Below are 27,601 nucleotides of genomic sequence, written 5' to 3' on the forward strand. Positions count from 1 at the left end.
ATCAAATATTTAGATATTTAAACTTGACATAATATTATTCAAATTTCATCTTTGTTCTTATAGTTCAGTTATTTTCATATTTCGTTCAACTAGGTTACTAATGCCATGTTGTCTTTATATCCTGCATCATTCTAACATTCATACATTTTACAGTACTTTTGCAAATAGTCCTTAAATTTTTTCCAGTCCTCTTCCACTGTCTCTTCTCCCAGGTCTCGCATTCTGCCAGTCATTTCTGCCAATTCCACGTAGTCAATCAGTTGCATCTGCCATTCTTCCAGAGTGGGCAAATCTTCTGTCTTCCAGTACTTTGCAATGAGTATTCTTGCTGCTGTTGTCGCATACATAAATAAAATTCTGTCCTTCTTTAGCACCCTCTGGCCAACAATGCCCAAAAGGAAGGCCTCTGGTTTCTTAGGGAAGGTATATTTAAATACCTTTTTTAGTTCATTATTGTCAGAGCTGCCCAGGGTCCCAGCTCACAAAGGACCAACGCCAGTCCGTTGTTATATACAAAAGTCTTTATTGAAGTTCAGTTTGTCTTTCACATCAGGAGCGTGCAGCTCTACGTCTGAGACTCTAGACCGCCGAAGCTCCGTCTGAGTCTCCTCCCTCCAGACACCAGTTTAAGACCCTAGCCTTGCTCCACCTCTTCCTTTGCTCTTTCCTCCTCTGGGTCCGCCTGTCAGCTGGGGTCTCGCCCTTCCTAGACTCTTCTGACGCTGAGTCCCCTGAGTCTTCCCCCTGCCTCCCGCGGGCTTTAGGACCTGGTTCCCCATCCGGGTTTTCTGCTGTCCCGCGCGCCTGTACATTCGAACTTGGCGTGCGCGCCCAGCCGGCAACCCTCCTCCTGACCGTTACACTGCTCCTGTCACTGCTTCCCCCTTCGGGGAGGCCAGCTGGACCTGACATCCCCTCTGTTCCCCCACTCTCCGACAGAGGCGTGGTCAGTCCCGACTCTTCTTCTCTCCCTGCTGGAGGAGACGCTGCCCCTGACACCTGGGACTCTTCCCCCCCACTATGCTCTGGTGGGGAAGCTGGTCCTGATCTCCAGCTGCTGCTTTGGGAGTCCCCGCTGGCCCCTTGTTTCTGGTGTGTCTCCCCTGGGACCCCCCTTGCCCCTACGCTGCCCTCAGATCCTTCCCCTTTGCTCTCCATCTCCTCTCTCCCCTGTACCTCTGCTCCTGAGCCCCTGACATCCATCCCGCCCTCGAAGCCCCCCTTCCCCCCTTCCCCTCTTCTGGGGCGGGTTCCGGGTGCTCCAGTGCTGTGGGGGTGAGTGCGGGATACAGTTCTTTCCCCCTGGCGTGCAGCCGACCAGTTGGATCCGGCCAGCCCGTAATGGGCTCGCCGACGTCGATCTCCTCTGCTTCCATCTCTCTGCATTCGTGTTCGAACCCAAGGTCCTCCCCCAACACGTCCATGTCCGTCTCTCCCCCTGTTACCTCGGGTGATGCTGCGTGCCAGGGCCCCCTTAGCAGTTCCCTGCTCCACCCCACCTTCGGTTGAGTGTCCCACCAATAAGAGCGGTCCGTGGCAGACCCCAAGAGTGATCCCTCCGGGGAGCTTGTGTCTGGTGCCGTTTCCTCAGCAGATGAGAACCCCTGGAACGTGCTGGTTGAAAGTGTGGGTGTGAAAATCTGCTGTCTGTGCGGGAAGAGTGCATGGAACTCGTCTTTGAGGTAGTGCTCCTCCAAGGCATAGTCCGGCACCCACCTGTTGGCGCTGGCCGGGGTACCTTCCCTGGCGAGGAGATATTCAACTCCCTCTTTCCCCCATCTTGAGTCTAAAATCTCCGTGACCTCATTGAGTGGCGCCGCCCTCGGTGACCCCTCCCCCGTTGGCGACTTTCTAAGTGGGCGAGGTGCGGTCCCTGGCGCCTGAAACCTGTGGGGTTCCTTGTAGGGTGTGAGGACTGACCTATGAAATACCGGGTGCATTCTGGAGCCCTCCGGGAGTGTCAACCGGAAGGCCACTGGGTTGATTTGTGCCTCGACTTGGTAAGGCCCTAACTGCTTGTGTTTGAGCTTCTTCTTAGCTAACGTTCTGGCCGGCACTGCCTGGGCCGCTAACCAGACCCAGTCCCCCACCTGGATGTCTTCCCCGACTCTCCTGTGCCTGTCTGCCTGCACTTTGTAGGCGTGTTTTGCTAGTTCCAAGGTCCTTCGGAGTTGCTCGTGGACCTCCTGTAACTCTGCTGCCAAGTGCTCTGCTCCCCGTGGCTCCCCCTCCCCCTTCGTCTCTAACCCCGGGAAGGTTCTGGGATGCCGCCCATTGTTGGCGAAGAACGGTGTCACCCCTGTAGACCCGTGCTACGTGTTGTTGTAGGCAAACTCGGCCAGCGGTAGGTAGTCCACCCAGGTCGAGGGCTGTTGATTCGCGTAGCATCGCAGGTACTGCTGCATGATGGCGTTGACCCACTCCGCTTGTCCGTTGGTCTGCGGGTGTCGTGCCGACGCTAAGTTGATCTTGACGTTCAGGATGCCCAGCAGCTTCTGCCAGAAGCTCGAGACGAATTGGCGACCCCGGTCAGACAGGATGGACCGTGGTAAGCCGTGAACTTTGAACACGTGGTCTATGAACAGTTTGGCAGTCTGTTCCACTGTGGCCACCTTCGCGCAAGGAATGAAGTGCGCCATCTTGGTGAACAGGTCTACGATCACGAGTACCGCTGTTTTGCCTCGCGAGCTGGGCAGATCTGTGACAAAGTCCAGGGCCACTTTCTCCCACGGTTCGAGTGGCGTCTGTAGCGGTTCCAGCAGTCCCGCCGGCTTCTTGTGCACTGGTTTGGCCCTTTGGCATGTGTCACACCTAGAGACGTAATCCGCGACTTCTCCCCTCATCTGGGGCCACCAAAAGTCTCTGGCCACCAATTCCGCCGTCTTGTCCTTGCCGAAGTGCCCAGCACTGGGCGCGTCGTGTAACTGCTGCAGGACTTTAGCTCGGAGGTCGTCCCCAGGCACGTAGAGAGCTCCTTTGCTGGTGAGCAGTCCGTCGCGTATCTGGAACTCGTCGTCCTTCGCTGTGCCTCTTCGCAGCTCCTCCATCTTGGATTGTGCGAAGGCATCCGTCTGCAGTGCGCGACGCACTGCATCCAGGTCCACGGTGGCTGAAGCGCATGCCCACGCTTTCGGTGCAAAAATGTGTTTGGCCGCCACCAGTGCCGCTTCCTCGAGATACTGCGGTTTCCTGGATAGTGCATCTGCCATGACGTTGTTGTCTCCCGGGATGTATTCTATCCGGAAGTCGAAATCCGCAAAGAACTCCGCCCAGCGGATGTGTCTCTGGTTCAGGAACCGCGCCGTGCGCCAGTACTCCAGGTTCTTATGGTCCGTGCGGACCTGCACAGTGTGTCTGGCTCCGATGAGGAAGTGCCGCCACGCCTTGAAGGCTGCATGAATGGCCAACAACTCCCTGTCCCAGATGGTGTAGTTCTGTTCCGACTTGCTGAGTTTCCTGGAGTAGAATGCGCAGGGCCTCCAGTTCCCTTGCGGATCTTGCTGCAACAGGACCGCCCCCACCGCTCTGTCTGATGCGTCAGTCTCAACCCTCATTGGTTTGCCGGGGTTTACGTGTAGCAGCTGTTCTTCGGACGCGAAGAGATGCTTGAGTCTCCGAAAAGACTGTTCCGCCTGGTCCGTCCAGGTGAACTTCTTCTTCTTGGAGCTGAGGGTGTCCGTGATAGCCGCCGTCTCCTTCGCGAACCCCTTGATGAACTTGCGGTAAAAGTTGGCGAAGCCGACGAACTTCTGGACCTCCTTCCGATTGCGCGGGCTCTTCCAGTCCAACACCGAGCGGACCTTGGCGCTGTCCATGGCGAGTCCCTTGTCGGACAGCTTGTAGCCCAGGAAATCCACCTCCGTCACGTCGAACTGGCACTTCTCCAGTTTGGCGTAAAGTCTGTGCTCCCGTAGTCTCTGCAGGACCTCCTTGACGTCTCCCTCGTGAGCCTCCTGCGATTCCGAGAAGATCAGGATGTCGTCTAGGAAGCATACGCACTTCTTGTAGAGGAGGCCCACTAACACGTGGTGCATGAAGGCTTGGAAACAATGGGAGCCATTTTGCAGACCAAACGGCATAACTCTATATTCATAGGTGCCTAAAGGCGTAAACATGGCCGTCTTCCACTCATCGCCCTCCCGCATGCGTATAAGGTTGTACACCCCTCGTAGATCCAACTTGGTGAAGATCCGTCCCTTCCTCACCGTCGCAAGCAGGTCGTAGATCTTGGGCATGGGGAATGCTGTGGGCTTTGTCCTGGAATTTATGATCCTGGAATCAACTACGATTCTCCGTTGGGGCGTGTCTTTCTTCTTCACGAAAAACAGGGGACTGCCCCCCACTGCTTTGGATTCAAGTTGTGATCTATGAACTCCCTGAGTTCTTGCAGTTCGTCCTCAGACATGGAATATAGTTTTCCAGTCGGCAGTGTCGCCCCCGGTAGGAGGTCAATCGTGCAGTCGTAGGGCAGGTGGGGAGGCATCTTGTCCGCTTCCTTCTCGCAGAAGACCTCCAAAATTGCCTTGTACTTGTTGGGCACCGCCTGCACCATGCCTAGGTGTAGCTGCTGTTCATCTTCCTGTCCCTCCTCTTCCTGGCCGGTTCGGATGCAGTGTTCTGCGCAGTAGGAGGAGCAGAAGGTCAATTGCCGCTGGTACCATGCTAATGCCGGGCTGTGCCTATCCAGCCAACTCATGCCCAACACTATGGGCGTGTCCGACAGGTGGGTGACATTGAAGCTGATGACTTCGCAGTGATTTCCAATTTGCAGTACCATAGGCGGCGTTTGCTATACCACCTGTCCACCCAGTAGCTCCCTGCCATCGACCGTGACAACGTTTAGGGGCATTGCGGCTGGTAGGAGCGCTATGCGATGTCGCCTGATGAAGTCCACCCCCACAAAGTCTGCATTACTACCAGAGTCAATGGTAATAGGGACTTCCAGGGTGAATCCATTTGGCAGCTGAAGTGATGCGGTGAGTTGCACCACTGGTTTGGGTGGGAGGGGGTCTGTGGGCTGCAAAATCTCTGGGGACTGCTTCACTGACTCGCCTGGCTGGGCCCCAGTGCCTCTGCCTCCAGCCAGGCTTCGTCGTTTCCCTGCAGCTGTTCCCCCTGCTGAACTGCTCCTCTTACTGTTGCTGAGGCTGCAGTGTGCTTCTGGATCCTCTGGGGACACTCTTTGGCCATGTGCTGTGCACTGTCGCAGATGTAACACTTCCTGCTCCCTCTAGGAGCCTTCGTCTTGACTGCTCCTGGTGTTTGGGCTCTGGTCGCTGTCTGAGCCTTGGCACCACCGATCTCCATCGGCTCTTCTCCCTCCCCCAGTGGAGGCGTGGAGTGCGCGTGCCCTGTTTCTCTGGGTATGAAGGGAGGTGTTTTGGCCGGTGTGCGTGCCAGACGACCCTCATCCCTGCCCCAAGGGCGTTCTTCCAGGCGTACCCCTATCGTCAGCGCTCTCTGGACGACTTCTGTGGTAGTGGTAGGTCTCTCCCCCCTCGCCAGCTCATCTTTCACGGGTCCATTTAGCCCCTCCCAGAACAGATCCCTCACGGCATCAGAGTCCTTCTCCCAGCCCAGCACATTTACCAACGCAAAAAAGCGGGAGTGATATTGTCTCACCATGGCTTTGCCCTGCTGCAGCCCGTGCGTTTCCCTCCTGGCCACATCCACATCTACCGTTGATTTAAAACAAGCGTCCATAGCCTCGATAAATGCGTTTGAATCCTGGAGGGCGGGATCATTTTCGCGCCTGTCAGGGCTGCCTCAGGTCCCAGCTCACAAAGGACCAACGCCAGTCTCTCTTTATATACAGAAACGTTTATTGCAGTTCATTTTTCGTTTCACAGCCGAGGCGCGCAGCCCCACGTCCGTAACGCTAGACCGCTGAAGTCCCCTCTGAATCAGTCCCTCCCCTGCACCAGTTTAAGATGCTTGCTTTGCTCCACCTCCTCCTGTCTTTCCTTTTCCGCAGGGTCTTTCTGCCCGCTGGAGTTTCGCCCCTCCTGGATTCCTCTGACACTGAATCCCCAGATGGCTCTCCCTCCCTCCTGCGGGCTTTGGGACCTGGCTCCTCCCCCAGGCTCTCCGTTTCCCCTCGCGCTTGCACATTTGAACTTGGCGCGCGCGCCCAGCTTCCAACCTTTCTCCTGATCGTTACATCACTCCTCTCACTGCTCCCCTCCCCTTCCGGGACGATAGCTTGTTCTGACCTCCCCTCTGTTCCTGCCGACGGAGCTGCTTCCCCTGACACACTGGAACCTCCCCCCCTTCGCTACGCTCTGGAGGGGAAGCCGGTCCCGATCTCCAGCTGCTGCTTCGGGATTCCCTATTTGCTCCTTCCCCCTGATGAGTCCCCCCTGGGGCTCCTCTTGTCTTGGCTACAGGCGCCCCCTCCTGGGAATCCCCCGATTCGCTGGAAAGGCTCATGGAATCCCTCGGGCCACCGTCCTCCTCTTCCTCGCTGTCCTCGGACTCTTCCCAATAGTCCTCCCTCTCCTGCCTCCCATGTGCCTCTGCTCCTGAACCCCTGACATCCATCCCCCCTCGAAGCCCCCCCTTCCCCCCTCCCGCTGCTCGGGTGCTGGTTCCGGGTGCTCCATTGCCGTGGGGGGTAATGCTGGAAACAGTTCATTTCCCCCGGTCTGCCGCCCCCCAACTGGATCCGGCCAGTCCTTGATGACCTCGTCTACGTCGATCTCCTCTGCTTCCAATTCAGTGTATGTGTGCTCGAACCCGGGCTCCTCCCCCAACACGTCCATGTCTTCCTCTCCCCCTGTTACCTCGGGCGATGCTGTTTGCCAAGGCCACCTTAGCCACCTCCTGCTCCACCCCACTTCTGGCTGATCGTCCCACCAGTAAAAGCGGTCCGTGTCCACCCCCGAGCACGATCCCCCCCTTGGAGACTTCCAGTCGGCGCCAGCGTTTAATGGCGGTCCTTTCTCCGAGCTCCGGAGAAGGACTGCTCCGTGAGTTCGGGTCTGACCCGCTACGGCAAGCGGGGGACCCCTAAAATCACAGGCGCAGAAGCCTGTGAACAAGGAGACTCGGTGGGAACCAGAAGCGCCCCCCTTTACTGCGAAAGAGCCTTTTTAAAGGCTCCGGAACGGCATCGGGAGTGAGCGTGGTGCTGAGAGTCGCAACCCAGCCCGCGGAGTGAAGCCGCGTTGCCATGAACGGAGAGCGCCGATTCCTTCCTGTAAATTGAAATTCGACTGAAAAACCCGTGAGTAGGACTGAAAGATTATTTGGGACTTTAAAACTAAAATTTAAAATTCAGCCGGAAACGGGAAAGGCAAAAAATAAGGAAGTCTGCCTTCCCCCAACTGCATGACAGACTAAGCAACGAAAACACAAAGCTGCATCTGAAGGAAAATAATCTTATGACTGCTTAACCTTGGCATTGGACATGATCTCCTCTCTAGCAGGCAGGGGCAGAGGGGAGAAAAAGTGACTTTATAACCTGCATGACTTTTTAAAAGAGAAAAGTTTTCCGCTGCCTTAATCCCCTGAGACGGACTGTCAAAATAAGATACCAGGAACTGTATTTAGAACTTGATACAACTTGTTACAAAGTTATACTGTGGAAGCTCTGCTTGTTACAGTGTTGGGACTTTGCTGCAACAACTCTTTGGATAGTGTGGACAGAGTAATTATATAGAAAAAGTGTTGCAGCACTTATATTGAGGAATCCTGGTCTCTTTGTTCTTTGTTCTTTGTTTCCTTCACTTGGACATTTTGGTTTGCTCCCTCTAGAGGGTTGAGAAGTAACAGTTGCAGAGCAACGGATTAAGACAGTGGGATTTTCCATCAGGAAACTGCTCCTGTGAGAACGTCCTTGGGACATGAGCGGCCCAGCAGATGAGATAACTACCAGAGCTAAAGCAAAACAACAACAACAAAAGAAAAGAGGCTCAATATCAAGCCTAACACCGACAGGAGCAGCTGGGCAAGAAAAAGTGACAGCTGTTTCAATGGATTCAATGACACAGGCGTTACTCAAGTTAAATCAATCTTTAGAAGCTTTGACAAAGCAGAGTACAGAAAATTCACAAAAATTAACAGAATTAACAGCAAGGTTGGACTTGAATACGAAAAGTGTGACATCTAACACAGAATCTATAAATAAGCTGATTGAAGAAAACTCTGCAACACGTAAAATCGCAGAGGACGCCAGACATATTGCTGAAGAGACACAGGAAAAACTAGAACCAATCTCCAGAAAAGTGTATGAACATGATGCGACCTTGTCTTTGCTGGAATTACAGAGAAAGGAGAGAAACCTGAAATTAAGACTAGTTCCCGAAAGTGAAGGGGACAGCCTTGTGGAGTTCCTCACACAAGAGTTTTCTGACTTTTGGCAGGAAGAATTGCAGGAGGAAGAATTTAAGATAACAACAGCATTCAGATTGGGCAGGAGACAGAACAGAAAGACTCCGAGGGATTGCCTGATTACTTTTAGATCCAAGGAAGAAAGGGACAAAATATTAAAACTACATTACCAAAAGGCCTTGGAAATTGAAAACTCTCATATACAAATCTTCAAGGACATCCCTAAATATATTCTTGAGGTGAGAACCTTCTATAAAGATCTGGTCTACCTGCTGAAAAGGAACAACATACTTTTTAGGTGGGAGTTCCCACAAGGACTGTCCTTTAACTACAAGGGAAAGAAGGTGAAAATAAAAACAATTCAAGACAAAGAGAAGTTTTTGGAGAAAAACCACGAGGATTTGCAGAAGGGAACGGTAGACCCAATTCCAGAGGTAAAAGGGGCGGTAGATATCTTGAATCTATCGTTTGGACTTAAACCACCATCAGAGGAAGAGCAGCAACTTGGAGCGGTAGGAGGAGTAAATGACAAATAACAAGATGGCCCTGCAATTCCTTAGCTGGAATTGTAATGGGCTGAACATGCCCACGAAAAGACGTCAAGTTTTTCATATTCTGAAAAGAGAAAAATTGGATTTGATTTGCTTACAAGAAACCCATGTGACAAGGGTACACAGGAAATTACTTATAAATAAAAGACTAGGACAAGAATTCATCTCATCGGATAAAGTTAAGAAAAGAGGAGTGGTGATTTATGCAAAAGAGAAATTGGCCCCAAGAATGATGTTTAAAGATGAACAAGGAAGATATTTGGCAATTGAAATACAAATACAAGGAGAAAAACTGTTAATTGTTGGAATTTATGCACCAAATGAAGGGAAGGCGGAATTTTTTAAGAAGCTGCATGGAACTCTGATGGACTATTTGGACTATAATGTAGTAATCATGGGAGATATGAATGGTGTGGTTTCTACAAATATGGACAAGGCACAAAGACAGACAATCTCTAAGGAAGGGAGACTTCCAAAGACCTTCTTTGAAATGACTGAAAATATGGACTTGATAGATATTTGGAGAACAAGGAACCCACTCGAAAGAGAGGGAACTTTCTTTTCTCAAGCAATGATGACCTGGACCAGAATCGATCAAATCTGGATTACTAGTGGGCTGGCTCCAAAGATCAAGAATATAGAAATCTGCCCCAAGACTTGCTCTGACCATAACGCCGTGAAGATGGAAATGAAATTTATAACAACTGGTCAATTTAGATGGAGGATGAATGACACCCTGTTTCGAGATGAGGAGATCCACAGAAAGGCCCAAAAAACCTTAAAGGACTATTTTGAATTAAACCTAAAAACTGATGTAGAAAAAAGAGTGATCTGGGACGCAAGTAAAGCTGTGATGCGAGGATTCCTAATCCAACAAAATTCAGTAAAAAAGAGAAAGCAAAATGAGAAGAAGGAAAAGATCCTGGAAAAGATAAAAGAAGGAGAGAAGAAATTGAGATCAAAACCAAAGTCCCAGGAGATTTTGAGAGAGATCAAGTTATACCAGACACAATATATGGAACTGATGAACCAAGAGATTGAATGGAAGATAAAGCAAATGAGACAAAAGACATTCGAATCTGCAGATAAATGTGGTAAGCTTCTGGCTTGGCAATTGAAGAAAAGACAGAAACTAAATACAGTTACAAACCTAGAAGTGGATGGAAAGAATATATCCAAACCCAATGAGATTAGAAACTGTTTTTTGAGCTACTTTAAAAAATTATATTCACAAGGACCGCAGAAGGAAGAGGATATAGATGAATTCCTTAAAAAATATGGACTACAAAAAATCTCTCATCAAAGCAAGGTGGATCTAAACCAGAGAATAACAGAACAAGAGATAGAGGGTGCCATTCAGAACATGCAACTGGGCAAATCTCCAGGACCAGATGGACTGACTTCCAGATACTATTAAGCTTTGAAGGAGTGGTTGGTACAACCGTTAAAGGAAGTCTGTAACGAGATTCTAGAGGGTGGAAAGGCGCCAGAATCGTGGAAAGAAGCTTATATTACACTCATACCAAAGACAGAGACTGAAAAGACTCAGCTTAAGAACTACCGCCCAATATCATTACTCAATGTGGATTACAAAATCTTTGCAGACATTTTGGCAAAAAGATTGAAAAGAGTGTTGATGGAGAAGATTCACAAGGACCAAGCAGGCTTTCTCCCAAAAAGGCACTTATCAGACAACGTGAGGAACATAATAGACATTTTGGAACTATTGGAGGTGAATATAAACACTAAAGCAGTGCTGATATTTGTGGATGCGGAGAAAGCCTTCGACAATATTTCTTGGAGTTTTATGAAAAAGAATCTTCATGGGATGGGGGTAGGCCAAGGATTTGAGAATGGTATGGGTGCGATATATTCTGAACAAAAAGCTAAGTTGATTGTAAATAATGTGATAACTGAAGAATTTAAGATAGAAAAAGGGACACGACAAGGGTGCCCAATTTCCCCATTGCTTTTTATATCAGTCCTGGAGGTTTTGCCAAATATGATTAGAGATGACCAGCAGGTTAAAGATGTACAGGTTGGAGCAAAACATTATAAGTTAAGAGCCTTTGCAGATGATTTGGTACTTACTTTACAAGAGCCAGATACTAGTACAAAGAGGGTGTTGGAGATAATTCAAGAATTTGGTCAGGTGGCCGGATTCAAACTGAACAAACAAAAGACTAAAGTTTTGGAGAAAAATTTAACAGGTATGGAGAGGGAGAAATTCCAGAATGAAACAGGTTTGACAGTGGTTAAGAAGGTGAAATACCTAGGGGTTCATCTGACATCTAAAAATCTGAATTTGTATAAAGACAATTATGAAAAATGTTGGTGAGAAATCAAAAAAGATCTAGAAATATGGTCAAATTTGAAACTGTCAATGTTAGGCCGAATTGCAGTTATTAAGATGAATGTATTGCCTAGAATGTTATTCTTGTTTCAAACTTTGCAGGTTCTTGACAAGATGGACTGTTTCAAGAGGTGGCAGAAAGACATTTCAAAATTTGTCTGGCAGGGCAAAAAGCCCAGAATAATATTTAAAATATTGACAGATGTAAAAGAAAGAGGGGGATTTGCCCTGCCGGATTTAAAATTGTATTATGAAGCAGCAGCGTTTTGCTGGCTGAAAGAGTGGATGCTCCTCGAGAATACAGATATCTTGGATTTAGAAGGTTTCAATAATGCATTTGGTTGGCATGCATACTTATGGTATGATAAAATTAAAGTGCATAGGGCCTTTAAAAACCAGATTGTCAGAAAAGCATTATATAATGTCTGGATAAGATATAAAGACTTGCTGGAAAACAAAACCCCTAGATGGTTGTCACCCTTGGAGGCTAAGGCATTGAAAAAGCTCAATATGGAGGCCGAATGGCCAAAGTATTGGGAAATCTTGGAACAAGACGGAGATAAATTGAAGTTACAGAGTCATGAGAAATTGAAACCCAAAGTACGAGATTGGCTCCATTATTATCAAATAATGGAGGTGTACAAACAAGATAGGAAAATTGGCTTCCAGGTGGAGAAATCAAAATTAGAAACTGAATTGTTAGAACCCAATACTAAGAACTTATCAAGAATGTATAATTTGCTGCTGAAATGGAATACACAAGATGAAACAGTTAAATCAGCTATGATTAAGTGGGCACAGGACATTGGCCATAATATTATGTTTGCTGACTGGGAATGGTTGTGGAACACCGGGATAAAATTTACGGCATGTAATGCTTTAAAGGAAAATATTATGAAAATGATCTATAGGTGGTACATGACCCCAGTCAAGCTAGCAAAGATTTATCATTTGCCTGATAACAAGTGCTGGAAATGTAAAGAATCTGAAGGTACTTTCTACCACCTTTGGTGGACGTGCCCAAAGATTAAGGCCTTCTGGGAAATGATATATAATGAAATGAAAAAAGTACTTAAATGTACATTCCCTAAGAAACCAGAGGCCTTTCTCTTGGGCATTGTCGGCCAATTGGTGTTAAAGAAAGATAGAATTTTCTTTATGTATGCTACAACAGCAGCAAGAATACTTATCGCAAAGTATTGGAAGACACAAGATCTTACCCACCTTGGAAGAATGGCAGATGAAAGTGATGGACTATATGACATTGGCTGAGATGACTGGCAGAATCCGTGATCAGAGGAAAGAGACGGCGGAAGAGGATTGGAAGAAATTTAAAATTTATCTTAAGAACTATTATAAAATTGATGAATGCTAAAATGTCGAGGTGTTGAGAAAGAAAAAGGGATTACAGTGACATAAGAATAAGTTGAAGAAAAGACTATGAGGACACATATTTGATAAAATTATTTAGAAGCTGCTGAAATAATCTTGGAAATTGGGATGCAGAAAGGGGAGGTATGGGGGAGTCTGAGAAATGAGGGTAATGAAAAAAAGGTTAGGAAATTATACATGTTTGTTTGTCCTTTTATTTGTTTGTATTGTTTAAAAAATGCTGTAAAACCAATAAAAAATTTATATATATATATAAAAAAGAGCACAATCCCCTTGGAGGGCTCGATTCCGCCGGCGTCTCCTCTGCGGAGGAGAACCCCTGGAACGTGCTGGCGGAAAGTGTGGGCGTAAAAAGCCAGCTGTCGAAATAATCCGCTGGCATGGGCCTGTGTGGGAAGAGTGCATGGAACTCGTCTTTGAGAAGCGGTTCCTCCAGAGCATAATCCGGCACCCAACTGTTGGCGCTGGCCGGGGTACCCTCCCTGGCGAGGAGATATTCTACTCCCTCCTCCCCCCATCTCGAGTCCAGAATCTCCGTGACCTCGTTGAATGTCGTGGCCCTCAGTGACTTCCCCCCCTCTGGTGACTTTCTGCGCGGGTCTGGTGCTGTCCCTGGCTCCTGAAACCTGTGTGGGGCCTTGTAGGGTGTGAGCACCGACCTATGAAAGACCGGGTGCATTCTGGAACCTTCTGGGAGAGTCAACCAAAAAGCTACAGGATTGATCCTGGCCTCAACTTGGTATGGCCCTAGCTGTTTGTGTCCTAGCTTCTTCTTAGCTAACGACTTGGCCGGCACTGCCTGGGCCGCTAACCATACCCAGTCCCCCACCTGGATGTCTTCCCCTGCCCTCCTGTGCCTGTCTGCCTGCACCTTGTAGGCGTGTTTAGCTAGCTCCAAGTGCCGTCGGAGTTCCTCGTGGACCTCCTGCAATTCTGCTGCTAAGTGCTCAGCTCCCTGCGGCTCCCCCTGCGCCGTCGTCTCCAACCCCGGGAAGGTTCTGGGATGTCGCCCATTGTTGGCGCAGAACGGTGTCACCCCCGTTGACGCGTGCTTCGTGTTGTTGTAGGCAAACTCGGCCAGCGGTAGGTAGTCCACCCAAGTCGCAGGCTGTTGATTGGCGTAACATCGCAGGTACTGCTGCATGATGGCGTTGACCCTCTCCGCTTGGCCGTTGGTCTGCGGATGCCTCGCCGACGCTAAGTTGATCTTGACGTTCAGGATACCCAGGAACTTCTGCCAGAAACTGGAAATGAATTGGCGGCCCCGGTCGGACAGGATGGACCGTGGCAAGCCGTGAACCCTGAACACGTGGTCTATGAACAGCTTGGCGGTCTGTTCCGCTGTGGCCACCTTCGCGCAAGGAATGAAATGCGCCATCTTGGTGAACAGGTCTACAACCACAAGTACCGCCGTCTTGCCTCGCGAACTGGGTAGATCAGTAACAAAGTCCAGCGCCACCCTCTCCCACGGCTGTAGTGGCGTCTCCAGCGGTTCCAGTAGTCCCGCTGGCTTCTTGTGCACTGGTTTGGATCTCTGGCAAGTGTCACACCTGGCGACATAATCCGCGACCTCTCCTCGCATCTGGGGCCACCAAAAGTCCCTGGCTACTAAGTCTGCCGTCTTCTCCTTGCCGAAGTGACCCGCGCTGGGTGCGTCGTGCAACTGCTGCAGGACCTTCGCGCGGAGATCGTCCCCCGGCACGTAGAGAGCACCTTTGCGGGTTAGCAGGCCGTCGCGTATCTGGAAATCGCCGTCCTTTGCTGTGCCCCTCCGCAGTTCCTCCATCTTGGATTGCGCGAACGGATCCGTCTGCAGCGCGCGACGCACCGCGTCCAGGTCCACGGCGGCTGAAGCACATGCCCATGCCTGCGGTGCGAAAATGTGCTTGGCCGCCACTGGTGCCGCTTCCTCGAGATACTGGGGTTTCCTGGAGAAAGCATCTGCTATGACATTGTTGTCTCCTGGGATGTACTCTATCCTGAAGTCGAAATCCGCAAAGAACTCCGCCCAGCGTATGTGCCTCTGGCTCTGGAGCTTCGCCGTGTGCCAATACTCTAGGTTCTTATGGTCCGTGCGGACCTGCACAGTGTGTCTGGCTCCGATGAGGAAGTGCCTCCACGCCTTGAATGCTGCATGAATGGCCAGCAACTCCCTGTCCCAGATGGTGTAGTTCTGCTCCGACTTGCTGAGCTTTCTGGAGTAGAACGCGCAAGGCCTCCAGTTCCCTTGCGGATCTTGCTGCAAGAGGACCGCCCCCACCGCTCTGTCCGATGCGACAGTCTCAACCCGCATGGGCCTGCTGGGATTCACGTGTAGCAGCTGTTCTTCCGACACGAAGAGGCTCTTAAGTCTCCGAAAGGACTGCTCCGCCTGGTCCGTCCAAATGAACTTTTTCTTCTTGGAACTGAGGGTGTCCGTGATAGCCGCCGTCTCTTTCGCGAAACCTTTGATGAACTTGCGGTAAAAGTTGGCGAAGCCGACGAACCTCTGGACTTCCTTCCGATTGTGTGGGCTCTTCCAGTCCAACACCGCACGGACCTTGGCGCTGTCCATGGCGAGTCCCTTGTCGGACAGCCTGTAGCCCAGAAAATCCACCTCCGTCACGTCGAACTGGCACTTCTCCAGTTTGGCGTAGAGTCTGTGCTCCCTTAGCCTCTGCAGGACCTCCTTTACGTCACTCTCGTGAGCCTCCGGCGATTCCGAGAAGATCAGGATGTCGTCGAGGAAGCATAAGCACTTCTTGTAAAGGAGTCCCGCTAGCACGTGGTGCATGAATGCTTGGAAACAGTGGGAGCCATTTTGGAGGCCAAACGGCATAACTTTGTATTCATAGGTGCCCAACGGCGTAAACATGGCCGTCTTCCACTCATCACCCTCCCTCATGCGTATGAGATTGTACGCGCCGCGCAGATCCAGCTTGGTGAAGATCTTCCCCTTTCGCACCGTCGCGAGCAAGTCGTCAATCTTAGGCATGGGAAATGCCTTGGGCTTTGTCATCGAGTTTATGGCCCTAAAGTCTACGATGAGCCTTTTTTGGGGCGTGTCCTTCTTCTTCACGAAAAACACAGGACTGCCCCCCACTGCCTTGGATTCTTGGATGAATCCCCGCTTCAAATTGTGCTCTATGAACTCCCTGAGCTCCTGTATCTCGTCCTCGGACATGGAATACAGCTTCGCAGTCGGCAGCGTCGCTCCTGGCAAGAGGTCAATTGCGCAGTCGTAGGGCCGGTGGGGGGGGCAACTGGTCAGCTTCCTTTTCGCAGAAGACCTCCAAAAACTCCTTGTACTTGTGGGGCACCGACTGCACCATGCCCAGGTGCAGCTGCTGCCCTTCCTCCTGGCCCTCCGCTTCCTGGCCGGGCTGGATGCAGTGCTGTGCGCAGTAGGATGAACCAAAGGTGAGTTGTCGCTGGTACCACGCTAATGACGGGCTGTGTCTATCCAGCCAACTCATGCCCAACACTATAGGCGTGTCTGACAGGCGCGTGACGTTGAAACTGATGACCTCGCGGTGATTCCCAATCTGCATCACCATGGGTGGTGTCTGTTGTACCACCTGCCCGCCCAGCAGCTTCCTGCCATCGACTGTGACAACGTTTAAGGGCAGCGTGGCTGGTAGAAGCGCTATGCGATGTTCCTTGATGAACTGCACCCCCATGAAGTCTGCGTTGCTACCGGAGTCAATGCTAACAGGGACTTCCAGGGTGAGTCCATTAGGTAACTGGAGAGTTGCAGTGAGTTGCACCACTGGCTTGGGTGGTAGGGGGTCTGTAGGCTGCAAAATCGCTGGGGACTGCTTTACTGACTTGCCTGGCTGAGCCCCAGCATCTCTGCTTCCAGCCAGGCACTGTCATTTCCCTGAAACTGCTCTCCGTGGTGAGCTGCCTCTGTTACTGTTGCTAAGGCTGCAGTGTGCTTCTGGAGCCTCTGGGGACACTCTTTGGCCATGTGTTGCGCACTGTCACAGATGTAGCACTTCCTGCTCCCTCTAGGAGGCTTAGTCTTGACTGCTCCGGGCGCTGGGGCTCCGGCTGCTGTCTGAGCCTTGGCACCACCAAGCTCCATCGGTTCCTCCCCCTCCCTCAGCGGAGGCGAGGGATGCGTACGTCCCAGGTCCCTGGGAAGAAAAGGAGACGCTCTAGCCGGTGCACGCACCTGGCGACCCTCATCACTGTGCCAAGGGCGTTCTTCGTTGAATCCTGACAAGACAGAAGTACTGTTTTGGGGGGACAGGAGGCGGGCAGGTGTGGAGGATTCCCTGGTCCTGAATGGGGTAACTGTGCCCCTGAAGGACCAGGTGCACAGCCTGGGAGTCATTTTGGACTCACAGCTGTCCATGGAGGCGCAGGTCAAATCTGTGTCCAGGGCAGCTGTTTACCAGCTCCATCTGGTACGTAGGCTGAGACCCTATCTGCCTGCGGACTGTCTCGCCAGAGTGGTGCATGCTCTGGTTATCTCCCGCTTGGACTACTGCAATGCGCTCTACGTGGGGCTACCTTTGAAGGTGACTCGGAAACTACAACTAATCCAGAATGTGGCAGCTAGACTGGTGACTGGGAGCGGCCGCCGAGACCATATAACACCGGTCTTGAAAGACCTGCATTGGCTCCCAGTACGTTTCCGAGCACAATTCAAAGTGTTGGTGCTGACCTTTAAAGCCCTAAACGGCCTCAGTCCAGTATACCTGAAGGAGCGTCTCCACCCCCATCATTCTGCCCGGACGCTGAGGTCCAGCGCTGAGGGCCTTCTGGCGGTTCCCTCATTGCGAGAAGCAAAGCTACAGGGAACCAGGCAGAGGGCCTTCTCGGTAGTGGCGCCCACCCTGTGGAACGCCCTTCCAGCAGATGTCAAAGTGATAAACAACTACCTGACATTCAGGAGACATCTTAAGGCAGCCCTGTTCAGGGAAGTTTTTAACGTGTGATATTTTATTGTATTTTTGGTTTTTATGGAAGCCGCCCAGAGTGGCTGGGGAGGCCCAGCCAGATGGGCGGGGTATAAATAATAAATTATTATTATTATTATTATCGTGAGCGCTCTCTGCACGACGTCTGCGAGGGTTTGAGGTCTGTCCCCCCTTGCCAACTCATCCTTTACGGAGCCATTGAGTCCCTCCCAGAACAAATCTCTCACTGCCACGGAGTCCTTTTCCCAGCCCAGCACATTCAGCAATGCAAAAAAGCGGGAATGGTACTGTCGTACTGTAGCCTTGCCTTGCCTCAATCCATGCATCTCGCGCCTTGCCACATCAATGTCCACGGTAGATTGGAAACAAGCGTCCATGGCCGCGATAAATGCGTCAGAATCCCTGCGGGCAGGACCATCTTCGTGCCATAAATTGCGTAGCCAGGCTTTAGCTTCCCCATGCAAGTGGGATACAATGAAGCCTACTCTCTCCTCCTCATCTCTAAAATCCTTCCGAAGCAAATGCAGCGCATATACGACGTCAGCTCAGAAACTGGGATAATGCTTCAGGTTCCCATCGAAGTGGGCTACTAAACTGCCCCCCTGCCAGCCGAGTCCAATTCCCTCTGACCTGGGCCCCGGGAACCCTTCTTTGCATGCACGCTCCCACCTGGCTTGCAGATCCTGGCACCGCGCTTCTGCTTCCTCTCCTGTCTTTTTGGAGATCAGTACTGCCGTGGAAAGCTCCGCTACTGCGTTTCGCAGTTCTGTTAGTTGCTCCTCCGCAGTCATCTCTGCCAACCTTCGTGAGCTTGCAAAAAAAAATTTTTGCGTACAGAGAGGGGACTTACTGTCAGGGCTGCCTCAGGTCCCAGCTCACAAAGGACCAACGCCAGTCTCTCTTTATATACAGAAATTTTATTGCAGTTCATTTTTCGTTTCACAGCCGAGGCACGCAGCCCCACGTCCGTAACGCTAGACCGCTGAAGTCCCCTCTGAATCAGTCCCTCCCCTGCACCAGTTTAAGATGCTTGCTTTGCTCCACCTCCTCCTGTCTTTCCTTTTCTGCAGGGTCTTTCTGCCCGCTGGAGTTTCACCCCTCCTGGATTCCTCTGACGCTGAATCCACAGATGGCTCTCCTGCGGGCTTTGGGACCTGGCTCCTCCCCCGGGCTCTCCGTTTCCCCGCGCGCTTGCACATTTGAACTTGGCGCGCGCGCCCAGCTTCCAACCTTTCTCCTGATCGTTACATCACTCCTCTCACTGCTCCCCTCCCCTTCCGGGAGGATAGCTTGTTCTGACCTCCCCTCCGTTCCTGCCGACGGAGCTGCTTCCCCCTTTTTTTATTATAAATTTTTTTTATTGGTTTTACAATTTTTTTTAAAACAATACAAACATATAAAAAGACATACAAACACGTATAGTTTCATAATCTTTTTTTCATAAACCTTGTTTCTCAGACTCCCCCATACCTCCCCTTTCTGCATCCCGATGTCCAAAATTTTTAGCAACTTCTAATTATTTCTCTCAAGCCTCTGTCCTCTTAATCTTTCCTTCAGTCTAATCTTATATCACTGTAACCCTTTCTTTCTCAAAACCTCGACATTCTAACATTCATCAAGTTTATAATAGTCCTTAAATTTCTTCCATTCTTCTTCCGCCGTCTCCTTTCCCTGGTCACGGATTCTGCCAGTCATCTCAGCCAATGTCATGTAGTCCATCACTTTCATCTGCCATTCTTCCAGGGTGGGTAGATCTTGTGTCTTCCAATACTTTGCGATAAGTATTCTTGCTGCTGTTGTAGCATACATGTGATGGGATGATGAGCTGCTTGTGCGTAAAATCGTAGTCCCTCAGAGTTTGTGCAACTCCACAAACCTCTGTGTGTGACAGAGCTCCTCAGACATGTCTGCTCTAGTCACTTCCAGATTCCGACAGTGGTTGTTTTCGGAAGCGCTTCCAGCATAAAAGCTCCTTAACGGAAACACGTATTCGGGACTCGCGGCGTGACAGCTTCCGGCGAGGAATGGGTCTCCCTATGGGAGCTTCTGACACCTCCCCACTGTTCTCGCTGGACGTGTCCCTGAGCCCTCCCTCTTGCTCGCTTTCCCTCAGAGATCCTCCCCTTTCCCTGCTAGTTCCTGCTTTAGCTGCTGCGTCTCTCTCAGCCTTAGTGAGACTTTCCTCCAGAGACCCATCTCTCCCCCTGCTGGTCCCTGCTTCAGCTGTTGAGTCCCTCCCAGCCTCCGTGAGCCCTCTCCCCACCTGTTCCTCCGATTGCAGTTCCCTGACAATACATAAAGAAAGTTCTATCTTTCTTTGACACCAATTGGCCGACAATGCCCAAGAGAAAGGCCTCTGGTTTCTTAGGGAAAGTACATTTAAGTACCTTTTTCATTTCATTATATATCATTTCCCAGAAAGCCTTAATCTTCGGGCATGTCCACCAAAGGTGATAGAAAGTACCTTCAGTTTCTTTACATTTCCAACACTTGTTATCAGGCAAATGGTAGATTTTTGCTAGCTTGACTGGGGTCATGTACCACCTATAGATCATTTTCATAATGTTTTCCTTTAAGGCATTACATGCCGTAAATTTAATACCGGTGTTCCACAACCATTCCCAGTCAGCAAACATAATGTTATGACCAATGTCCTGTGCCCACTTAATCATAGCTGATTTAACTGTTTCATCTTGTGTATTCCATTTCAGCAGCAAATTATGCATTCTTGACAAATTCTTGGTATTGGGATCTAACAGTTCAGTCTCTAATTTTGATTTTTCCACCTGGAAGCCAATTTTCCTGTCCTGTTTGTAAACCTCCATTATTTGGTAATATTGGAGCCAATCTCGTACTTTAGGTTTCAATTTCTCATGACTTTGTAATTTCAATTTATCTCCATCCTGTTCCAAAATTCCCCAATACTTTGGCCATCCGACCTCCATATTAAGTTTCTTCAGTGCCTTAGCCTCCAAGGGTGACAACCATCTAGGGGTTTTGTTTTCCAACAAATCTTTATATCTTATCCAAACATTAAACAACGCTTTTCTGACAATGTGATTTTTAAAAGCCTTATGCACTTTGATTTTATCATACCATAGATATGCATGCCAACCAAATGTATTATTAAAGCCTTCTAAATCCAAGATATCTGTATTCTCGAGGAGCATCCACTCTTTCAGCCAGCAAAACGCTGCTGCTTCATAGTACAGTTTTAAGTCCGGCAGGGCAAATCCCCCTCTTTCTTTTGCATCTGTAAGTATTTTAAATTTTATTCTGGGCTTTTTGCCCTGCCAGACAAATCTCGCAATGTCTTTCTGCCACCTCTTGAAACAGTCCATCTTGTCAAGAATCTGCAAAGTTTGAAACAAAAATAGCATTCTAGGCAATACATTCATCTTAATAACTGCAATTCGGCCTAACATTGACAATTTTAGATTTGACCATATTTCTAGATCTTTTTTAATTTCTGACCAACATTTTTCATAGTTGTCCTTATACAAGTTCAAATTTTTAGATGTCAAATGAACCCCTAGGTATTTCACCTTCTTAACCACTGTCAAACCTGTCTCTTCTTGAAATTTCTCCTTCTCCATGACTGTCAATTTTTTTTTCTAAGACTTTAGTTTTTTGTTTGTTCAGTTTAAGTCCGGCTACCTGGCCAAATTGTTGAATTATATCCAACACTCTTTTCGTACTAGTGTTTGGCTCTTGTAAGGTCAATACTAAGTCATCTGCGAATGCCCTTAACTTGTAATGTTTAGCTCCGACCTGTACACCTTTAACCTGCTGGTCATTTCTAATCATATTCAGCAACACCTCTAGAACAGAAATGAAAAGCAATGGGGAAATTGGGCACCCCTGTCGTGTTCCTTTTTCTATCTTAAGTTCCTCCGTTATCACATTATTTACAATCAGCTTAGCTTTTTGTTCAGAATATATTGCACCCATACCATTCTCAAAACCTTGGCCTACCCCCATCCCATGAAGATTCTTTTTCATAAAACTCCAAGAAATATTGTCAAAGGCTTTCTCCGCGTCCACAAAAATCAGCACTGCTTTAGTGTTTATGTTCACCTCTAGCAATTCCAGAATGTCTATTATATTCCTTACATTGTTCGATAAGTGCCTTTTTGGGAGAAAGCCTGCTTGGTCCTTATGAATCTTCTCCATCAACACTCTTTTAAGTCTTTTTGCCAAAATGTCTGCAAAAATTTTATAATCCACATTAAGTAATGATATTGGGCGGTAGTTCTTAAGTTGAGTCTTTTCAGTCTCTGTCTTTGGTATGAGTGAAATATACGCTTCTTTCCACGATTCTGGTGCCTTTTCCCCCTCTGAAATCTCGTTGCAGACTTCCTTTAACGGTTGAACCAACCACTCCTTCAAAGATTTATAGTATCTGGAAGTCAGTCCATCTGGCCCTGGAGACTTGCCCAATTGCATGTCTTGAATGGCACCCTCTATCTCTTGTTCTGTTATTCTCTGGTTTAAATCCACCTTGCTTTGATGAGAGATTTTTTGTAATCCATATTTTTTAAGGAATTTATCTATGTCCTCTTCATTTTGTGGTCCTTGAGAATAAAGTTTTTTGAAATAACTCAGAAAACAGTTTCTAATCTCATTGGGTTTAGATATGTTCTTTCCATCCACTTCTAGGCTTGTAACTGTATTTAGTTTCTGCCTTTTCTTCAATTGCCATGCCAGAAGTTTGCCACATTTATCTGCCAATTCGAATGTTTTTTGTTTCATTTGCTTTATCTTCCATTCAATCTCTTGATTCATCAATTCCATATATTGTGTTTGATATAACTTAATCTCTCTCAAAATCTCCTGGGACTTTGGTTTTGATCTTAATTTTTTCTCTCCTTCTTTTATCTTTTCCAAAATCTTTTCCTTCTTCTCATTCTGCTTTCTCTTTTTTATTGAATTTTGTTGATTCAAGAATCCTCGCATCACAGCTTTACTTGCATCCTAGATCACTCTTTTTTCCACATCGGCCTTTAGATTTATTTCAAAATAGTCCTTTAAAGTTTTTGGGGCCTTCATGTGGATCTCCTTATCTCGAAACAGGGTGTCATTCATCCTCCATCTAAATTGACCAGTTGTTGTAAGTTTCATTTCCATCTTCACGGCGTTATGGTCGGAGCAAGTTTTTGGGCAGATTTCTACCCTCCTAATCTTTGGAGCCATCCCACTAGTGATCCAGATTTGATCAATTCTGGTCCAGGTCATCATTGCTTGAGAGAAAAAAGTTCCCTCTCTCTCAAGAGGGTTCCTTGTTCTCCATATGTCTATTAGGTCCATATTTTCCGTCATTTCAAAGAAGGTCTTCGGAAGTCTCCCTTCCTTGGAGATTGTCAGTCTTTGTGCCTTGTCCATATTTGTAGAAACTACACCGTTCATGTCTCCCATAATTATCATATTGTAATCCAAATAGTCCATCAGAGTTTCATGAAGTTTCTTGAAGAATTCCGCCTTGCCTTCATTTGGTGCATAAATTCCAACTATTAAGAATTTTTCTCCTTGTACTTGTATTTCAACTGCCAGATATCTTCCTTGTTCATCTTTAAACATCATTTTTGGAACCCATTTCTCTTTTACATAGATCACGACTCCTCGTTTCTTAACTTTATCCGATGAAATGAATTCTTGTCCTAATCTTTTATTTATGAGTAGTTTCCTGTGTGCTCTGGTTACATGGGTTTCTTGTAAACAAATCAAGTCCAATTGTTCTCTTTTCAAAATATGAAACACTTGACGTCTCTTCAAAGGCATGTTCAGCCCATTACAATTCCAGCTAAGGAATTGCAGAGCCGTCTTGTTATTTTTCTGTTACTCCTCCAACCGCTCCAAGTTGTTGCTCTTCCTCTGATGGTGATGGGTTAAGTCCAAACGATAGGTTCAGAATGTCTAGTGCTCTCCTTTGTTCTGCAATTGGATCCACAGTTCCCTTCTGTAAGTCCTCTTGGTTTCTTTCCAAGAATCTCTCTTTGTCTTGTATTGTCTTTATTTTCACCTTCTTTCCCTTATAGTCAAAAGACAGTCCTTGTGGGAACTCCCACCTGAAAGGGATGATGTTCTTCTTCAGCAGGTAAACCAAATCCTTATAGAATGTTCTCAACTCCAAGATATGTTTAGGGATGCCTTTAAAAATCTGTATGGATGAATTTTCAATTTGCAAGGCCTTTTGGTAGTGTAATTTTAATATTTTATCTCTTTCTTCCTTAGATCTAAGGGTAATCAAACAGTCCCTCTGGGTCTTTCTGTTCTGTCTTCTGCCCAGTCTAAATGCTGTTGTAATCTTAAATTCTTCCTCCTCCAAGTCTTCCCAGAAACCAGCAAACTCTTGTGTTAAAAACTCCACCAGGTTGTCTCCTTCGCTCTCGGGAATCAGTCTTAATTTCAGATTTCTTTCCTTTCTCTGTAATTCCCACAAAGCCAGAGTTACATCATGTTCATGAACCTTTTTAGCAATCGGTTCTAAGTTCCCTTGAGTCTCTCCAGCAATAGTTCTAGCTTCCTCTGCAATTTTACGTGTTGCAGAATTTTCTTGAACCAGCCTGTTTATAGATTCTGTATTCAAGTCCAATCTTGCTGTTAGTTCTGTTAATTTCTGTGTATTTTCTGTACTCTGCTTTGTCAAGGTCTCCAAAGATTGATTTATCTTGAGTAACGCTTGTGTCACTGACTCCATAGAGGCAGCTGTCACTTTTTCTTGTCCTGTTATTCCTGTAGGAGTTACGCCTGTAATTGAGCCTCTTTTCTTTTGTTGCTGTTGCTGGTGTTGTTGCTGGTGGAGCTGCTGTTGCTGGTGGAGCTGCTTCCCCTGACACACTGGAACCTCCCCCCCCGCTACGCTCTGGAGGGGAAGCCGGTCCCGATCTCCTGCTGCTGCTTCGGGATTCCCTATTTGCTCCTTCCCCCTGATGAGTCCCCCCTGGGGCTCCTCTTGTCTTGGCTACAGGCGCCCCCTCCTGGGAATCCCCCGATTCGCTGGAAAGGCTCATGGAATCCCTCGGGCCACCGTCCTCCTCTTCCTCGCTGTCCTCGGACTCTTCCCAATAGTCCTCCCTCTCCTGCCTCCCATGTGCCTCTGCTCCTGAACCCCTGACAGCGCCATAAATTGTGCAGCCACGATTTAGCTTCCCCATGCAGATGAGTTATTATGAAGCCTACTTTCTCCTCCTCATCTCTAAAGTCTCCCCTTCGCTCTCCATCTCCTCTCTCCCCTGTACCTCTGCTCCTGAGCCCCTGACAATTATATTTCATTTCCCAGAAAGCCTTAACCCTTGGGCACGTCCACAATAGGTGAAAGAATTTTCCTTCAGTTTCTTTACAATTCCAACACTTATTGTCTGGCAAATGATATATTTTTGCAAGCTTGATTAGGGTCATGTACCACCTGTAATCATTTTCATAATATTTTCTTTCAGGGCATTACATGCCGTAAATTTCACACCAGTGGTCCTCAAATTGGTGTTTTTGGGGTTAGAATGCACATTCACCCCAAAATCGCAGAAATGTTTGTTACCAGCCCAAATCAACCATAGGTAAACATATGGTAACATGTCAATAGAAAAAGGACGAATAAGCTTTGATTGCTCTTTCGGTGTTCATTCACCCACAAATAGCAAAGCGGTGTGTAATGGTTGGGAGTTACTCGTGCGTAATCCTGCTCTGTTTAAGCATCGGGTTGCCTGGTTAAACCCTCCGGACTACGCAGCCCATGGTAGCGTGGCTGCTCTTAGTCACTTGTAGAATCTGACTGTGGGCGTTTCTTAAAGCGTTGCCAACATAAGAGTTGTTTGACGCCCAATCGTTTCCGCCTCTCACTGCGCGGGAGTCTCCTGCGCAGGGTGGGCGTGGGCAGCGGGGTGCTTGGGCTCTCCTCACTAACTTCCAACGAAGAGTCCTGGAGCCCCTGCACCTCCCTGTCCCGTTGCTCTCCTGGATCCCTGGTGTTACACTCATTCTCTTCCCCTTCTTCCCGGCTAAGTCTCCCTCTAGCGCTTGGACCTTCCCCTGCAGAATCAGAGACCCTCTCCTTCTCCCGTGCCTCTGATGGCAGTTCCCTGACAGGGCCCCCTTCACTCCCCCTCCGACCCGGGGGCTCTGTTGCAGCCTCTTCTCTGGTCGGCGAGCCAAGGAAATCCCTGAAAGAGCTGTCCTCCTCATCTGTGGGTGTGAACACCTCTTCCCACCTGCTAAGGTTCCCACCCAAGGAATGACTCTCCCAATCCGATTCTTCTTCGGATTCTGAAAACCCTTCGAAACTCTCTTCCTCCTCCGTCGTGCCGAACTGTTCTTCCCAGAATCGCTCTAAGGGCTTGGGTTTATCTGGGAACCGTCGGTGGAACACTTCCACCATATGCTCGTCGCCAACTGCCTCTGCCGGCACCCACGTGTTTTCCGACCAGGGCTCTCCTTCCCACGCCACCAAGTACTGCACCTGCCGCCCTCGCCACCTTGAATCCACTATCTCTGCGGCCGAGCTCTGGTGTTCCCTCTCTTCTACCTGTGGTTGTGGCAAGACTTCTACCTCCCGCCCCTCTAATTCCCGCCCCTCTCTGTGCGGTGAGAGCAAGGACCTGTGGAACACGGGATGTATTTTCATGTTGTTGGGCAACCTGAGCTTGAACGCCACTGGGTTTATCTGTTGTATAACTTCAAACGGGCCCAGTCTTCTGGGCTGCAACTTCTTGCACCCTCCCTTAAAGGGTAACCCTTGAGTGGACAACCACACGCGATCCCCCACCCTAATGGTTTCCCCTTCCCTCCGGTGTTTATCTGCTTGCTTCTTGTAACTGGCTTTAGCCCTTTCTAGGTTCATCTTGAGCTGTTGATGTAACGCTTCCATTTCTTCCACAAACTGTTCAGCAGCAGGTACACTCCAGCTCTGTTCCTCATTGCCCGGGAACGCCCTGGGATGACACCCATAATTGGCCAAGAAGGGGCTCATACTGGTGGACACATGTTCAGCATTATTGTACGCAAATTCTGCTAGCGCTAGTTTCTCTACCCAATCATTCTGCCTTTCGCTAACGAAGCAGCGTAAGTATTGCTGGAGTACACTGTTTGCCCTTTCCGCCTGCCCATTGGTTTCTGGGTGTCTCGCTGTCGAGAAGCTTACCTCGACTTGCAGTAGGCTCATGAGCTTCCTCCAGAACCGGGAAGTAAATTGTTTTCTGCGGTCAGATGAAACCCTCAAGGGGGCGCCATGCAGCCTAAAAATGTGTTCTACAAACAACCGTGCCGTTTCTTCCGCCGTCACCGCATGGGAGCAGGCGATAAAGTGGCACATTTTGGTTAGCAAGTCTACTACCACCATCACTGCTGTTTTTCCCCTTGATTTGGGCAAATCCGTCATGAAATCAATTGACACCACCTCCCAGGGTTTGTTTGGCGTGGGTAAGGGTTCCAGCAAACCTGCTGGCATCGTGCGTTCCCCTTTGGCCCTCTGGCAGCGGTCACACCCTCTTACATATTCACGTACACCTTCCCTCACCCGTGGCCACCAAAATTGTCGGGTCACCAGCATCATGGTTTTGTGTTGCCCAAAATGTCCCGCTGTGGGGGTGTCATGTAGTTGTTTGAGTACCCTTCTTCTTAGAGCTTCCCCCGGTACGTACATCACCCCCCTGTAGTACAACACCCCTTCCTTCTCCTCAAACCCCTCTGGTGCTCCCCTCCCCTCTTGGAGTTCCCTGATTTTAGTCCGGGCGAATTCATCGTCCCTAGTGAGTCCTGCCAGTTCTCTCGTGCCCACTAGAGTACCCCCACACACCCATTGGTCCTCAGGTATGACGTGGCGGGTCTCCGGCGGCCCTTCTCCTTCGAAGTACTCTGGTTTCCGCGAAAGAGCGTTTGCTCTCACGTTTTGCTGGCCGGGCACATACTGGATTTCGAAAGAAAACTTGGAAAACTCCTGCGCCCAGCGAATCTGTCTCTGGTTGAGCACCTGTGCTGTCCGCCAATATTCCAAGTTCTTGTGATCTGTGCAGACCTGGATCTTATGCTGCGCCCCTATCAGCAGATGGCGCCACCGACGAAAGGCGGCGTAAATT

This window comes from Podarcis bocagei, assembly GCF_964188305.1.
Source record: "Podarcis bocagei genome assembly, chromosome: W".
NCBI lineage: Eukaryota > Metazoa > Chordata > Lepidosauria > Squamata > Lacertidae > Podarcis > Podarcis bocagei.